The following is an 18134-nucleotide window of genomic DNA, read 5'->3' on the forward strand; positions in this document are numbered from 1 at the left end:
GAAGAAAAGTGAGTCAGGAGGGCTCAACTCTCAGAGAACTCAAGAGAGCTGTCCCAGAATGTATAGATGATAGCCGTGCATTGGGAGAAAATCAGTCCATTTACACCATGGTCACAGACTGTCATATATACCATACAAGCCAGAGACTGAGAAACAAAGGAGAAGCACGCTGAGTGATTACACCGCAACGGTGTTTGTAAAGCAATGCTGTCTGGGGGAGCCAGATGCGTGGCCACTCTCCTACCATCCACTTAGAATGAAGCAATAAACTGCAACGGGGGGGGGGACTTAATTTGTGCTCAAATAGGGCATACCTAATTCCCAAGGGTGCTATGTCTGTCCTGGCAAGAGTGAAGATAGTCTAAAGAGACTCCTGTGCCCCTCCCTTTCGCTATGAGACGATTGAGACAATGGGCCCCAAGGAATTCCAACTTACCCAGAGATACCTTGTACTATGGAAAAGAGAAACCCGATGCTTGCCTGAGGGGGAACTTGTCTCCTGGGGGGAGATTTCACACAGTTCTGGCAACTTGACGGAGACAAGGATGGGTGGTGGCACCACACTCCACCAGGACCACTCTGGTATGCCTACCTCTTGCCTGCTATTTAAACCTAAACCTCAACCAGGATCCGGAAGATAGACTTAGGGGCCCCTACACCTCTTGGCTCCTCTTTCTGGTGTGACCACGTTGAATACTTCTCTCTGTGAGTTCATTATTAATTATCTTTAATTATTTGTTGATGAGTGTCTAAGCCCTGATTGTTTGGAACCAGGCCAAGGTTCTCTGACCTCCTGACTCTGATAACAGTATTAAGATGAATGTTCCAGGCACGAGAAGCAGAGATTTAGAATCCACATCTCCAGGGTGGGGTGTGGAAATGTGGATTTTAGCAAGCGTCCCACGTGATCCCAATAGGATGCTCTGAGAAACACCTGACCTTGAGGCTGGGACTGGATCTGACATTCAGCATAATGGCTGAGTGACTTTGAGGGGTTAATTCCCTTTCTAGTCCTTAACACCCTAAGCTGTAAAAATGGGCTTCTTAATATGAGCTTAATATGTTTTGTGCATTTAGTATGTTACAGCCTGATGTAGAATAAACAGCAACTAAAGGGTAGATATTACATTCGGCTAAAGTAATCAGCTATGTCTGTATTTGAACTCACAAGCAGTGGGCATTTCATGGGGATCAGCCTAATGATTGAAGAAATGTCCTCTATGTGTCTGGAGGTTCATTTATGGCACGACTGTCCCAAGGTGTGCAAATAAGTCATGATCATGTCAAGCTTAGATCATGACACTTCTGTCTGGAAACCTCAGGTGGAACCAGGTATAGCTCAGTGGGCAAAATGCTCTCCAAACATGTAACGGCACCATTTGATCCCCAGCACCCACACAAAAGCTGGGCACAGTGGTGGACTTGTATATCTGTGAGGATGATAGAAATGGGCAGATCTTTGGAGTTCCTTGGTCAGCCAGCCTAGCTGAAGCCTGATGTTCAGTGAGAGACACTGTCTCAAAAGATATGATGGGGATCAATTAAAGAAGACATCCAATGTTTACCTCTGGCCTCCATATATACATGTGTGGAAACAGGTGAACATGCAACATGTGCACACACACACACACACACACACACACACACACACCCAGGCTGATGAGCCATGGTAACATTTTTTTTGTGTGCAAACTTTGGTTGCACATGAATCACCCACAGCTCTTGGCAAAATGAAGACTCAGACTCAGTGGCAGGATGGGGTCTGAACTGCAATTCTAAGACGCTCGCAGATGTCCCCAATCCCAGTGCGGCTGGCCCCTGGGTCCCTGCTTGGGGAGGCAAGGATCTGAAAAGCTTAAAGGGAGATCATTTTATAAAGCTGTTCTTGGGGTTTCAGCTCTCCACTGAATTAAAATGAAGCGATCATCTTCCAGAAAGGAGCCACGTGAGTGACATCTCTGGGGGCATCACGGCACCCTCAAGTTAATTGCTTTTCTGTAAGTATTTCAAGCAAAAGTGCTGCACATTTATCTTAATGCAAATCCAGGAATTTGGATATATCCATACTCTGATAGATGGAGCAGCTTCCCAGTCAATACGCTTGGCTACTCTCTTCCTTATTGCTACGTTGAGAAGCTTGCGATGGTACCAGCTTAAGTGCATTTATTCATTCATCAAACACTGCTTTAATACGAACTCCAAGCTCCGTTCGCTGCTGCATTGTGGGATGGGGAGAGTAAAGCAAAAAGAGCCTCAACGTTCCAGAGCTAGCTAGGGTGGAGCCAGAACCAGACAACGGACGGCCATTCCACTGTGCTTCCTGATGCCCACCAAGGGCAGCCAGGACGTTAGCTTGGGACATACAATTCTGTAAGCAGAGAAACGCTTTTACAAGGAAAAGTGAGCAGGAGGTACGAAACACTGTCCCCTATCGAATCACATTTCCCAGCCCCGAATCCTGTAATTCAGTCACACCTCCTCTTGGAAGCCGCGGGCCACTTCCCCACACTTGAACTTGATTTCGTTGGTTTCTCACTCTTACTGAAGTCCGTGGCTCATCAGGCTCTGTGGTCCACCACAGCAGCCAGCCAGTACCATTGGGCTCCTGAAAGCCCCGGGGCCGCTTCCTCATTGGTCAGGATCTGCCTGCCACTGCAACCAGCTCTGAGTCTCACAGGCCCCCGAGGAGCCAGGGCTGTGTGCCTCTCCCACCAGAGAGCGGTCGGGTGAGCGAGGAGCTTGGAGAAGACTGCAGTGGGTGGTGCCTTGATATCCGAGAAAGCAGCCCAGGCAGGAAGGTCTGTCACCTCCCCTTGCTTTCCTTAGATGTCACCCAGAGATGAGCCCATCCATGGGGGGATAGAAGGACCTCACCTGTGAGGACACAGGAGTCCCGCTGAAGAAGGCAAAGTGGCCTTGCAGAGTCCTGCTCAGTGAATACTCCCTCTCTCCCCAACCACGCTGCTCTCAGACTTCTTTATCACATCTAGTGTCAAGGGATCTGGCTTTCCCGGCTTCTGTGGGCATTTAATTCACATAGCACTTGGGTTTTCTCAGAGCTGGCTGGTGGCCTTGGGGAAGCAGCCCACATTTTGGAGGTGCCCAGACCATTTCCTCTATTTGGCTTTTCCGGTGGGGCTCAGCCTGCTGCCCGGGACTCATGGGTGTGGCATGGTGGTTGCTTTGTAGGTGGTACTTTTGTCCTTGGAGGTATTCTGCAGTCTTCCTGTTGACACAAAAAGTGTAGCTCTCATCTTTAAAGGAATAGGAGATGGTTTATTCTGGAGCCACTTCTAGTGACCACAGCCCAGGAACGTGGATTTAAGTCATCCCAAATTCCATGTTCTAATGAGGAAGCAGTTGTGGTCTGCTAAGTTCATGGATTGCAAAAGGTTTTTTTAATGTATTAGTCACACGATGCTGGTTTGGACACAGAAGTGGTCAAGGAATAACTATTCTGGAGGGATAGAAGTAGCCTGAGGTGGAGTAATCAGCCCGGGACCTGCAACTTTCTAGTTTCTCCACAGAACTGCAGTTCTAATCAATTAGTCTCTGCGGATATGGCTTCCTTCCAGGGCCTAGCACCTCACACGCCCTGTCAATCTGGCTGCCGCGTCATATACATTGTCACTGATAAAGCTCACAGAGTAGGACAGGGCCCTTCAGCCTTCCAGTGGAAGCAGACTCCAGACTGATGCTGGCACCCATCCCCCCACGCACCCCCAGGACAGGTGCTCAATCGTCCCCGAATCTGCCGTGTTCTGCTGTCTCCCTGCCACAGTATCCACCTTTTATAAATGTCACAGGAGACTTTGACAATTGCTCAGAGGGCTCCAGAGGCCTCACAGCTAGAGGGTCCCCAACGTTCCTGTCAGACAGACACAGTAAGCAGGGAAGGATCTGGAAGGTTGGGAGGGAGGCTGATGGTCCTAGCTTGCTCCTCCTCCTCCTCCACCTCATCTTCCCACTCCTATCCCTCCTCCTCCTCTTCATTCTCTTCCTCTTACTCCTCATTCAGGCTTAATTTCCACTATCTCAATATGTCTTGTAACTCATCTTTTTAGATTCATTTTTATTACGTTCAGTGATATGAATATGTGTGCATGTGTGCTTAAATGTATGAGTGTGCATGCACAGGTGTGTGCTTGTGCATGCGTGCATGCGTGTGTGCATGCATCTGTGTGTGTGTGTGTGTGTGTGTGTGTGTGTGTGTGGTCTAAGAACGTGAGCTCAGGTGCCTATGGAGGCTGGAGGTGTTGGATTCCCTGGAGCTGGAGTTACAGGCTGTTGTTAGCCATCCAGGCAACCAGTGTGGGAGCCAGGCATCAAACCCAGGTCCCATGAAGAGCAGTCCTCATGCTTGCCGAGGCTTCTCCCCTGCCCCCATGCTCATCCTTTGAACTTCCACTTTTGGAAAGAAGTTAGACAAGAGGCTGCCCTTCCTGAGTCCCTGCCTTCTCTACTTCTTTCCTTTGTTTTTCTCTTTTGTGTTTCCTTCCTCCCTTCCTTCCTTCCTCCCTTCCTCCCTCCCTCCCTTCCTCCCTTCCTCCCTTCCTCCCTCCCTCCCTCCCTCCCTCCCTTCCTTCCTTTCTTCCCCTCGCTTTGTTCATCTGTTTATTTATAGCTTTAAATTTGTAAATTGTCTACTATCTAGAACACATAAAGTCAGTATTATCACCCCTTACACACATTCATGCCACCCAAACCCAGCATGAAGACTTTCCCCTCCAACACCTGCAATCTCCATAGGCACCTGAGCTCATGTTCTTAGACATATCACACACACACACACACACACACACACACACACACACACACACACACACACACACACCACACACACACCACACACACACACACCACACACACACACCACACACACACACACAACCTTTTTTTACCTATACTTTGGATGATATCAGATTATTTATTGTAAGCATTTTCAATCAAAATTAGTAGTCCCTTAATATCATCAAATAGTAGTGATGGTTTGGGTTGTGTTGTGAGCATTTTTCTTTGTTCCAGTCTGTCTCTAACAAATCCTGATTGGCCAGTGTGTCTCCTGAGGCTCCTGTATCTTCCCTCTTCTGTTTCCTCTTTCCTGAAGAAAGCAGGTCATGCGTATTTGCAGTCTGGATTTCTCCACACCTTGTGGGCATTGCTAAGCTAGCACTCTTGTTCCTGGCTTTCTCTAAACTGACAGGTCTGTCTGTGGCCTACTCTTGTCCAAGGATAGTTTTGTGTCAAGAATGTTGTATATACAGTTGTATGCAGTCCTCATGCGTCCCTTCACAAGACACACTCATTAATTGTGCAGGCACACATGCGTGAATGCAGGTGGTCCCCATGGAGGCCAGGAGAGGGCGCTGGATCCTCTTGGAGCTGGAATCACAGATGGTTGGGAGCCACCAATATGGATGTTGAAAATGGAGCCTGGGTCCTCTGCAGCAGCAGCCAGTGCTCTTAACTGTTCATCCATCTCTCCAGCCCCAATATTTAAGAACAGTTTGTCCATTTTGAAAACATGTACAAGGATAACACCAACTTGAAAACTAAGTAATAGCAGAGAGACTACATTAATAGCCCCTCCCTGATGATAAGGTTGATGACTACCTCATATGACATCCTAGAACCTTCATCCTGTGACTGATGGAAGCAGAGACAGATACTCACAACTAAATACTGAACTGACCCCCTGGAACCCAGGGACAGAGATGGAGGAGTGATGAGCAAGGTGGTCAAGACCATGCTGGTGAAACCCACAAAGACAGCTGACTAGACAAGAGGGAGCTCTTGAACCCCAGACTGATGGCTAAGAGGCCAGCAGGGGACTGATCCAGACTCCATGAATGTAGTGTCAGTGAGGAGGCTTCAGCAATCTCTGGGGCCTTGGGTAGTAGACTAGTGTTCACCATGGCATACAAATGAACTTTGGGAGCCCATTCCACATGGGGAGATGATCTCTCAGCCTGGACACATGGGAAGGGCCTAGGTCCTGCCCTGGATGAAATGACAGACTCTGGAGATCCCCCCAAGGAGGGCCTTACCTTCCCTGGGGAAAGATGTGGGGATTAGGCTGGGAGTGGGGGGTGAAGGTGGGGCTGGGAGGGAGAAGGAGGGAGCCAGGATTGACATTTGAAGCATGCATGTTTCTAATTTAAATAAGAAACATACATACATAAAATTAAAAAAGAAAACACGAACTATAGGTTTTTTACAGCAATTTCTGGATAGAGCAGGTAATCCTTCATGCCTCACTTAATATTTTATGGAGAAAAATAAGTAAATTTCTATGTCTGTGTCTTGGGGTGCTTATGACAATTAAATGTATTATTTTTGTCAAATGATCAAAACATGATGGTTTAAAGAAACCATGGTATACAAAAATAAAAGCGTAATTTGTGGATATACTTTATATACTTAAAACAGTATGTACTATAAATACATAAAAAGCCTATAGTAACATACAATATAGAATTGAAAACATATTTATGGATGCTTTTTCATTTTAATAACATATACAAAACTTCAATAGATATTATATTTTAATATACTTTATTTAAATGTCTTAAATACGTAGTTGTTTGAGCAGGTATAGTTTTTAATTTGTATACATGGTGTGTGTGTGTGTGTGTGTGTGTATACAGGCACATGCATGCATGCTATGATGTATGTATGGTGGTCAGAGGACAACTTCCTGTGTTAGTCCTCACTTTTTATCTTGAGACAGGGTGTCTTTGTTCTTCACTACTGTGTATACCAGACTACCTGTCCTGCCAGATCCCCAGGATCCTCCTGTCTCTGTCTCTTATCTTGCCATAGGAGTTGGAAGATTGTAGATGCACGTCACTGCACCAGGCTTTGTGTGGGTTCTGGGGTCCACATGTAAATACTGACATTTGTGGAGCAAGGAATTTAACTGCTGCATCACCACCTAGCCCCAAGGATAGCATATTTTAATACACTTTAAAATATTCACTCTTTTGAAAATTAACAGCTACACATATTTGCACCCATACTTTACAAAGTGCTCTTCATTTTTGAATACTTACAAAATATATTATGTTTGCTGATTTGTAATGCTTTTGTGGTTATCTAGAAATCTCCTCCCTAGGAAGCAAGGCACCTGTCCATTCTGCAGCAAGGGAAAACCGGCATCATGCATGTTCATGAGTCATTAGGTCACGTATTCCACCTGCAGCTCCTCTGTGTGCCAGGTTGGATGAGCAGGCCCTGCGTGGTGTGTGCACACAGCCTGTTTTAGAGGGAGCCGCTGAGCTCTTCTCTACCTCTACCTGTGCCTGTCTGTCACCTGTGATGCCCACATACCATCTGGCACACTCAGTGGTATCAGTTTAGATGCCGCATTTATGCCTCATGCTTTGTGTCTGGACGTGCCCTAGTTTTTAGAGAGTTCTGACCTTTCTCTTTAGAGGATCCAAATTTAGCTCCAAAAGCCAGAGGACTTGAGCCTCTGATTACTCATCTGGCACACCGCCTGGCCTCTTGTAGCTTGCAGTGTCAGAGAGAGAGAGAGAGAGAGAGAGAGAGAGAGAGAGAGAGAGAGAGAGAGAGTTTTCAGAACTCCCTTCTATAACAGAATTCATTTGGAAATGCTGCAACCGTTAGTTTTTGTGCCACCCCCCCACACACACTTAGTGACTTGAAGCAATGATCATTGCTTAACTCACAATTCCAGGGTGTGGGTGTATAATTTAGGCAAGGCTTAGGTAGATGGTTCTGGTCTTGTCTGGACTCCATCTGGCACAGGCCAAGGTAAGATGGGCTTTCTGATTCTGACTGGTCTTTAATGACCACGTTGTCACAAATACAAGTGCCCTGCCTTGGTCTGACTCACACTGTCTGGTCACCCACCCTTCAGTATGTTGGTTTGGGTTCAACCATAAAGACGTGAATAGAGGAGGGCCTGAGCTCAGACCCTGCACAGAGAAGGGTGACTGGAACTGTGTCTCCTAAGTGAGAGAAACCACGGAACAGCGGTGCAGAGAGCATGTGTACTGGGGAGGCTGAAGCGTGGCAGTCATCTTTGCAAACCATGTTTTGTTTCTGTGCAGTCACGGCTGAGGACCAGGGCCAGAAGCAGACTCTTCTTGTAACGTCTTGCCTCCTGTCACGTCTAAGGAAGTGATGTATCTGTCTGCTAGCAGATGAGCAATCACTGGGAATGAATCGCTCAAGAGTAGAGCATTCTGAAATACCACGTGTACAGAAACAAAGTGAGGAACACACAAAGCCACGGGGTCAAAGCCACACATCCTCATCTTGTCTCTCAAGAGACTCCCTCTGGTCAAGGCTGAGGATGAGATCAAGACCCAAGATCCTTTGCACTGAGATTGGGCTGTCTTCACTTCAGTGTGTCGCAGAGCGGCTGGTGTGGTGAGTCTCCAGGCAGCCTACCTCTCCTGGCAGGTTGCTTCCTTTCTAACACTGCATGCTTGTCAAAGCGGCGAGGTACCACAGAAATGGGCTGAGAAAATGCATGCCAAGTAGCATTCTGAGAGCTGATGTGAATATCACACAGACCGATTAACTCTGAATCCAGCCCTGGTGGGGCTCCCCCCACTACAAATTTAGTTGAGATCCTCTGGTGTCTTCCCTTGATTCATATGTGAGGGACTTGGTTAGTGGAAGGTACGCGCAGTGACCCAGACAAAACCTCTCCAGGTTCTTGAAGAACTGGTTCTACCCAACACCCTTCATTTTATATTTCCTTTCTTTCAATATTTTATCATTCAGTGCCTTCTGATAGAATTCAATCTGATTTCAGTTTAACGAAAACACAGGGAGAGCTATGTTATTGGCTGCGTCTATATTCTGGTTGCCCACCTGTATTAGTTACCTTTGTTACTGTTGTGGCAGAAGTAACGGATGGAAGGAAGGGTTTACTTATGCTTGCGTTTTGAGGGTACACTCTCTCTCCACCATGTGGGTGAATGTGTGGAAGAAACAAGGAAGGAATGTGTGCTGTCCTCAGACAGGAACCAAGGAAGTGAGTTGAATAAGGGCGCTCACCCAGCACGAAGCTAACCAGTGTGGTTGGGCTGGCGTGGCGGTTTGAGTTGAAATAGCCCCTGTAGACTCATGTGTTTGGGTGCTTGGCACATAGGGACTGGCACTGTTAGGAGGTGTGGCCTTGTTGGAGGAAGTGTGTCACTGTGCAGGTGGGCTTTGAGGTCTCATGTGCTCAAGCTGTGCCCAGTGTGGCACACAGTCTCCATCTGCATCTGCTGCCTGTGGACCAAGATGTAGAGCTCTCAGCCGCCTCCCTAGCACCGCGTCTGCCTGCACACTGTCTTGCTCCCCACCAGGATGAAAATGAACTGAACCTTGGAAGCTGGAAGCAGCTCCAATGGAGTGTTTTCCTTTATAAGAGTTTCTGTGGTCCTGATGCCTCCTCACAGCAATAGAAACCCTACCTAAGGCAGCTGGTTGATCAGGAAGCTCAGGGTCCTCCCGCCCTGTCCTCTGAGTGCTGAGGTTGCAGATGCACACTGCTGCTGGCCTTTTGGATGGAACCCAAGGGGCTGAACACTGATCCTCGTGATGCAGTTGCAGGTATCATACTGGCTGAGCCCCGCCCTCTTCTGTAACGTTTTATGTGCCTTTTATTAATCAGAGCTTTAGATTTTTTTCCCTTCAGGATTCACTTTCTATGGTGTCAGCCCTTCTGGACATGAGAACAAATGTCACTAGAGGAGCAACAAGTTAATACACAGAGATTTTTGTTTGGCTTGGGTGTGGAAACACCCTAACACTGCTTTTACCTGGGTACGTCCTTTGGCATCTCTCAGCCTGCGGTTCCTTAGATAGAAGCAGGAGCAGAGTCCACACCTCGGGTAACTATGGGGATTAGTGTTGCTCAGAGAGGGCTCCCGTGGAACCCAGCCTGTGGAGGAGCGCTCTACACTCAGCCATTGCTCGACACTCTTTGTACTGCGTGGTGGCCCTGGTGGAGAAGGTTCCTTTTGGCTGTAGATTCCCGAGAGGTCATTGTCTAGGAAAATAGCTCTTTGGTTTAAACGACCGAATGCCATAAGATGGCTGAAGAGACAACAAAGACGGCCCTTCCCTCATCATCCTGTCTTCTTTCTTCCCATCTTTTGTCTCCCTGTCAATCTCTAAGACATTTATCAAGGACCACCATGAAGTGCAGCCCTTGTCCCTGGAGTGTGGAGTCCCTGGACCTCAGACGGCTTCAGTCCCTGAGTGGCGATGCACAGTGTCGGCCACTACAATCCAGGACTGCGGGGGAGCACCCAGGACCCACGTCAAGAAGAGTCGGTGCTGAAACCGGACGTGGACGTTTGAGTCCACTCAGCCCTGCTGCTGGAGTGAAGTGTGGGCCTTGCGGCACAGCAGGCCAGGGAGAGGGAGGAGAGAAGGGAATCCTGGGAGGATGCACATATGCAGTCTTTGGAAGCCAGAGGAAGAGGCTAGAGTCAGTTCTGTGATGTCATTTCCTGTTTGTTCCTCGGTGCACACGGGGTGGTGCCCGACACTCAGTCCTGGGGACACACACTCCTCATTTACAAGGGGCTGCTGTCTGCCCCAGACGCCTGTGCAGCTGGGCCGGAAGCTCTACAGCACAGTGTGACTGTCACGGAAAGCGGCAGGGCGGGAAAGCGTGTACAGGAGAGGCAATCCCCCCTACATAAGGAAGCTAATCCCCAAACAACAGTATTCACATGAGAGTGGAGACCCCCACCTAAACACATCCTGATATTTCCCAGTGCCCACTACATTTCAACGTGAGTTTGAGAAGGGACGTTCAAACCCGGGGACATAGCAGAGGAGCTACTGCGGAAAGCCAAACCCTGTACAGGACACAGTAGTGTCAGAAAGAGAGCTAAGCAGAACCTGCAACAGCGATCCCTTCCCCTGTTCCGATGTCCCTCCAGCGCCCCCTACTGACAAGGTATAGCACGGTGCTGGCAGTCAAAGAAATGTTTAGATCACCCTACTTGTTACAGAGTGGGCTGAAGGGTAGCTTCCTCGAGCAGGGGGCCACTGTGTTGGTAACCGGCATTATAACACAGAGGGTAGAGACACTAACAATGCAGCACTCACTGTTTGCTCATTCTTCCTCAGGAAAGCCAGGAGGAGCTGGGGAGATTGCAACTTAAATCAGTAGAGGACTCCCTTTGTAAACAGGACCCGACCCACATTAAAAACACCAGGTGTGGTGACGCCTGGGGAGGTCTGGTCAGCAAATTAGCCTCCTTGACAAGTCCCAAGCCAGTCTCAAAAGCAAAACAACAGAAACAAAAATAAAACCAAACAGCAGTGCATGGTACCCCGTGTACATCGGAAGCCAAGCATGGTACTCTGTGTACACCGGAAGCCAAGCATGGTACTCCGTGTACACCGGAAGCCAAGCATGGTACTCCGTGTACACCGGAAGCCAAGCATGGTACCCCATGTACACCGGAAGCCGACCTCTGTCTCCACCTGCATGTCTTGTAGAAAGACAGCCAATACCATAATGCCTCTGAAACTGCTTAGTGTTTCTTAAACTGCAATGACTAATTCTCGTGATAGTATAAAATTAAGAATAGTATCACAATTCCTAACTGCCTGAGTGGCGTCACATTAAGAAAATGAGATTTCATCTATGGTTTATGGATAAGTGCTAGAGAACTTATGCACTTAAGCAAGCGATTGTCACTGAGTTTCTCAGACTTCATGAGCTGCAGGGAAATGCCACTTTCCAGAAGCTTCATTCATTCATTCAAATGGGAAATATGGAAACCTTGGGTGCAGCCTTGATGTGGCAACACATCTTGAAATACTGCTAGTTTCAGTTCAGTCCCTTGAGTCCAACAAATGCTCAGTACTTTGTTTTCTTAAAACTCACTTCTAATGACTTCCAAAGGAAGCTCAGTCTGTGAAGATTGATGAGGCATGGGAAGCAAGAAGGGAGGGGAAGAAGCCATGCAGAGGCTGAGTTAAGGGTGTGGTGGGGTGGAGACCGGCTCACGGTTGCCCTGTCCTCCAAAGCACTGTTTGCACACAGGAGCCGGGGCCACCCGGGGATGGCTGGTCCTTCCAGAACTTCTATAGCTCTCTGCTCAGGCAATGGGAACTCCAATAGGTGAGAACATTCTAAGACAGCAAAATGACAGAAGTGAAAATGCGTCATTGTCCTAGGCAGAAGGGGTAAATTAGAGCACACTCAGAGTGTAAATAGCAAGTGCACCAAAGGCAGAGAGGACGCAGCCAGAGTCATGGGTCTGATACTCACTTCTTCTAAAATTGCTATGCCAATTTAATTTCTGTCGCTGTGATAAGACATTCTGACAAAATGTGACTTGGGAGGAAAAGGTTTATTTTAGCTCAACAAATTCCAGGTTTTAGGCCATTGTGGTGGGGAAGTCAAGGCAGGAACTTAAAACAGCTAGTCACGTCAGAGCCACAGCTAAAAACAAAGAAAAGTACACACCCATTTGCCCACTTCCTTGTTCTCAGCTTCTTTCTTCACCTTAAGTAGTTCAGGACTCCTCGCCTAGGGAATGGCACCACCCACACTGGGTTCAGTCTTCCCATATCAATTAGTTAAGCGAACCCCTGCCTGTAGCCAATCAGTGAGCTCTACCTAGGTCCAGTGAGAGAGAGCCTGTCTTAAAAAATAAGTAGGGAGCCATAGATTTCTAGCCTCCGTGTTCATGTACATGCTCATGTGCACATACAGACACACACACACACACACACACACACACACACATGCGCACGCACACACACACTGTGGAAGGAGGGATGAAAGGGAGAATTTAAAGAACTATCTTAGGGAACATAGAAGTTCAGAGGACTCCACAGTGTTAGCTCATCAAATAAGACTGCGTCATCTGTTTTCCTGCAAGCCCTGACGCCAGGCCCTGCCAGAGACCCAGAAAATCCTATTCCTTTGCTCATGCACTCATGGTCAAGAGTGAATGAGGCCGCAGGGCGTTGGTGGCGCACATCTTTAATCCCAGCACTCGGGAGGCAGAGGCAGGCAGATCTCTGTGAGTTCGAGGCCAGCCTGGTCTACAGAGCGAGTTCCAGGACAGTCTCCAAAAGAATACAGAGAAACCCTGTCTAGAAAAACCAAAAAAAACAAACAAACAAAAAAAAGAGTGAACGAAGCCTGTTGGGTTTCCGGTCTGGCCTTTCCCATGCTGACCTAACCACAATTGGTTATATTTTTTCCAAGGAGAAATGTTATTGTTCATATCTCTCCCACCAGGACTCACAGGTGCATGGTATCTCTCCTGTAAGCCGTGAAGGGTTCTAGTGCTCTGCCCTGCCGTGCCGATGGCTCCCCACTGTGGTCCAACAGAAACCTGTTCACGTTCCCACAAATTCATTAGGGAAGCATGTTGACTGGTGATGCTGTTGGAGTTAGGGTTGCTAAACTTTTCCTGTGTGCATGTCCAGAAGCATTAGCTGGATTCTCAAAACGAACACCATTGATAAAACCCATGGAGAAGTGTCTCAACTTGTTAATTCTTCTTATTAGAAAGCTTGGTTTTTATTTTGTGTGAATGAGTGTTTGCCTGAATGTGTGTGTGTGTGTGTGTGTGTGTGTGTGTACACGTGTGTCATGTGCATGCAGTACCCAAGGAAGCCAGAAGAGGGCATCAGATTTCCTGGAATTGGCATTACAGGGGTTTGCGAGCCACCATATGGGTGCTGGGAACTGTAGCCCTGGTCCTCTGCAAGAGCAGCCAGTGCTCTTAACCACCAAGCCATCTCTCCAGCCCCCAGCTTTATAATTCTTAAAATAATTGCAAATTTCATGTCCCCCTCCATATCCCACTTCCCACTTCATATTCTCCAAAACATACTAACAAAACATATTCAGGACTTATCCCCGTTTGTTGGCACTGCAGAGAGCAGCTGTGGTGATAAAACTCCCCACATCGCTTGCCTCTTGTCCCCTCTCCTCTACTGAGAGTGTCTTTTCTCGGTTAGCAGGTTTAATGAGGTAAAGAAGCCTGGCATTTCTCTCTGTTCTAGCAATCTCTCACGATCCCTCAGATAAATTTAGAGGCACTGGCTCTGGACTCCACTTGTGCTCCTGGAGGGTCGTTATTCTTGCAAACTGTGCATCATTAGCCTTTTATAAGTGGCCCATTATATGCTGTAAATAGTGCAAGCCCAGCAGCTGGGTCCCAGCAGGACACTGTGCAGCTCCAGCCAACCCAGTGGGTCTGGACAGTTGGGTCTGAACAAAGCTAACTTTTGGTCCTGATTGACGAGTAGGATGAAGATGGGACAGGTAGGGTTTGGACCTCAGCTGCATCTCCACTTAGCAGAAGTGTGTGCTTTTTGCCTTCCCTGAACCCCCACTTACTGGGAAGGTATTTTTTAAAGGAAGGGGTAGGTATTCTTGGCGGGAGATATTCCTGGTGGGTTTTGGAGTGTTGCTACTATTCGGAAGTCATTCTGGCAGCATCCATTGGAACCTAAGGTCTCCTTGTCCTTTAAACCCAGAATGCCTCTGGGTCTGACCCCACAGGACTAAGCACAGTAATGCAGCAATTCAATAGCGCACTAATGCAGGTGCACGGATATTTCTGCCACGTTTGCCACACTGTCCGTGTTTGTCATGGAATATTGTGTAGCCCTCAGAATGAACCTGTTCCAGCCTCTAGGGAAACAGATTTCTCTTGTTTAAGGCAAGCAGTCTGCGGCAGTTTCTTTTTTATGAAGGTGTCATAATGAGCTCTGGATCACACCTGCACATTTATACATCATTGTCTTTACAGCGTGTGTTCATGGTGTGAAGATAAACACACAGACGTTGTCAAGTACTACCTAGACATCGGTCTTCACTACTGTCGTTTTCACCATCCTCCTCGTGATATTTGCCTACCCTGCCAGCATTTCCATTATCATTTTATCTAGAATGTCTTAATTTTTATTTACGTTGTGAGAGCAGCTTATAGGGATTTTTCATTTCCTGGCTGAGGACTCTGCTTGCTTTCGTTATTATTGCTGCGGGTTCTGGCTTTATTGCAGTGCCACCGGAGAATGTGCTTCACATTAGTCTTCCTTTGTGGAATGCGTTGAGCTAAATTGGTAAGCCAACACCAGTCTTTCCACACACGTTTGAGAAGGGGGTGTTTCAATGGTCGGGGATCAAAGTTGAAGAAGTGTGGGGCCACATGAACATTCTACTCCTTTCTTCATAAAATGTATCATTACTATTACTCTGTGTGTGTGTGTGTGTGTGTGTGTGTATGTGTGTGTGTATGTGTGTGTGTAGGGGGTGCAGGATTGCAAACCATGGTATTTGTGAGGAAATCAGAGGACAACTTGCAAAAACCAGTTCTCTCTTTCCACCGTGTGGGTGGAGACACCACACATAGAGAGAAATGGATAGACATCGGACAGTCAGGCAGACAGACAGAGGGACACATGGACAGATGGATGGACTGAAGGACTGAACGACAGACAGAGTATTTTATCAGCAATGGCTTGGTCCCCCTGTGGTAAACTGTTGAAAACTTACAGATATACGCTCTTTCAGTTATTGTCTGTTTCAATATGTTTTTTTCAATCGCTTTGGTTCAACAATTCTGACTGGGTTTTTGAAAACAACCTTTGGTTGACACTTTCTTAGGTTTCAAGAAAATATTTCTCCCAAGAGTGACTTTTCCCATTACTCTTCTAGAAAATTCTGCTGAAAGCCTGATATTCTGTCATTTTCAAATGTGACTGTGTCTTTCACTGAGAGGCACGTAGCTATTGTAGTCTTTGAAGTCTGGGGGTTTTGTTCCTGTGAGTCCAGTATGTGACAGGATGGGAATGTCAATTTCTGTGATACAGGTTGAGGTTGGCACTGACAATTCCAAGCATGAGGGCTGCCTCCCCAGTGCATGTGATATAGCCTATTTTCCCTTTGGTCTGTTACGGTGGATTACATCTTAACACGCTGGTTCTCTCACCATTTCCTCTTCCTTCCTGGGTTCTAATTGCACCTACTCTGAGAATTCTGGGATTCTAGGCTCCTTTGTTTCTTTCTTTCTTGTAGCAGGATTTCTCTGACTCCTCAATGTCCTTTCATTTATTTTTGAACAAGCTGATTTTCGCTTGGGGACTTAGAGATTTAATTTGACATTTTATTAAATGAGTCAATTTTTTTTCTGACTTTGATGATGAGTTTTGTCTCTTCCTGTTTTCTGTCTGTTTGATTCTGTATTTCTTGTCTGAGGTTTTTATGCACATTTCAAGCATTCATTAGTAGCACACATTTGAATCGATACATGTTTTTACTGTTTCTCTTCTCTTTCCCCCTCCTCTTCCCTTTCTGCTAGTACTGGAAACAATTCATTTCCTCCATTTCGTTTCCCTTTATTCTCATCACAGTGGCTTTATACAGATGCCATCTGTGTCCTGTTTTTAAAGTAACTTTGATGGGATCAGCAGGGAGCAAGCAGAGAAGGGCTGGGACCTGGGTTTCTCAGCTGCGGGGCGCCCTCTACTGTCAGGGAGGTGACATGCATGTTTGTGGTGTGAATAGGTATTTGTTCTCACTGTTGTTTCCTTCCTTCTCTGAAGTCACTTCCCTATTCCAATTAGTGTGCGTTTCCTCCTCAACACGCTTTGTAAACACTCCAGCCTGTTGATTTAGCATTGACACATCTCCATAGTAGGTGCTCCCCCTTTCAAATCAAACACCACTTGAGAGCGGCTTCCAAATGGTCCACCGGCATCAGAAACTGTGGGAACTCTCCGCAGAGTGCAAATCAATATCTCTTTATATTTGTAAATCCTTGGATAGGGTATGTCAGTCTGCTAACTTAGGCCCTCAGCAGCTGATATCAATAAAGTTTTGCAGATTTTGGTTGAGTTCTCAGACATGTTTTATGAGACTCACTCTGTCCCCATGGTTGTCCTTTTTTATAAGTAGCACATAGTAAGATTTAACTTGTTTATGCAGTCCAAAAAATCCAAACAATTATTCGGAATATTTAGCCTACTGAATTTTAATGTAATTATTGATAGCTTGGAATCCAAATCTACCTTCTTTAATTGTTATTTGCTTTGTTCCAACATTTTATTCTTTCCCTTTCTTATATTAATGAAGAAATTAGATTATTTTGTAGTTTGTTGTTTGTTTTGAGATTAGTCACTTTAAATTGGTTCATTGAGGATTTCAACTATCCACTAGGAAATATGATGCTAGTCTTTAGCATTGATGCATCCCATAGAAAAGAACAGTAGACGTTATTGTTGTATCATTGAACTTAATCTTCAAAGTGTCTACTCACATTTTTAAAAAAAATGTATGTTTGTGTGTGTCCACCAAAATGCATGTGTGGAAGTCGGAGGACAATTTGTAGAAGTAACTTTTTTCTTTCTACCACATGGGTCCTGTTGGTCGAACTGAAATCATCAGCACGTCAGCAGGCCCCTTTATCCTCCGAGCCGTCTGACTGGCCCCATGGCTGCATTTTGAATGCTTTCTTGCATTAGCTCCGTTCTAAGAAGGCAGGAGAATCGACAGGCTTGCGGGAGCAGCCTGGGGCTCAATATAATTTGTGATGGCTTTAGGGCAGAGTCCTCACACACTAATCAGAGTGTTCTCAGCACTTCACAGCCTCTTTGAGACTTTTGAGACCTTAATCGAGATACGAACATTGTAATTTTAGGTTTTTGAATTGGATTCATCTTTCTTTTGTGGGTGACTGTTGAGGTGGATTGTGAAGTAAATCAATTTCATCACGTTTGGGGATTTGCCAAGGACTTGAGTGCCAGTCAGGGTTCATCCAGAAAACAGAATCTATTCTAAGTAATCTAATAGAATAAATCAAGCAGCCACACCTGATAGGTATCCAAAGGACTGAAAAAAAAAACAGACCAGGAGGGTGAGGCAACAATATCAGCCTTTGGAGAGGCGGGGAGAGGGAGGAGACAGGAGGCACTGGGGAGGAGCCAGGGATCCTGGTGGGGAGCTGAACCATCGGTGGGTCTGGTGGATAAAGTCTGAACCACTCAGCTGTGACTGGAGGCGTGACCTAAATCAGGGAAGAGAGGTAGAAAAATGTTTGCCTTTCACCCGGATTGTGCTCTGCTGCCAGGAACTTCCCCCAAATGAACTGGGCAAGGGGAAGGATGTAAAAGACCCC

The sequence above is a fragment of the Mesocricetus auratus genome, unplaced genomic scaffold (assembly GCF_017639785.1).
Source record: "Mesocricetus auratus isolate SY011 unplaced genomic scaffold, BCM_Maur_2.0 Super-Scaffold_100691, whole genome shotgun sequence".
Classification (NCBI taxonomy): domain Eukaryota; kingdom Metazoa; phylum Chordata; class Mammalia; order Rodentia; family Cricetidae; genus Mesocricetus; species Mesocricetus auratus.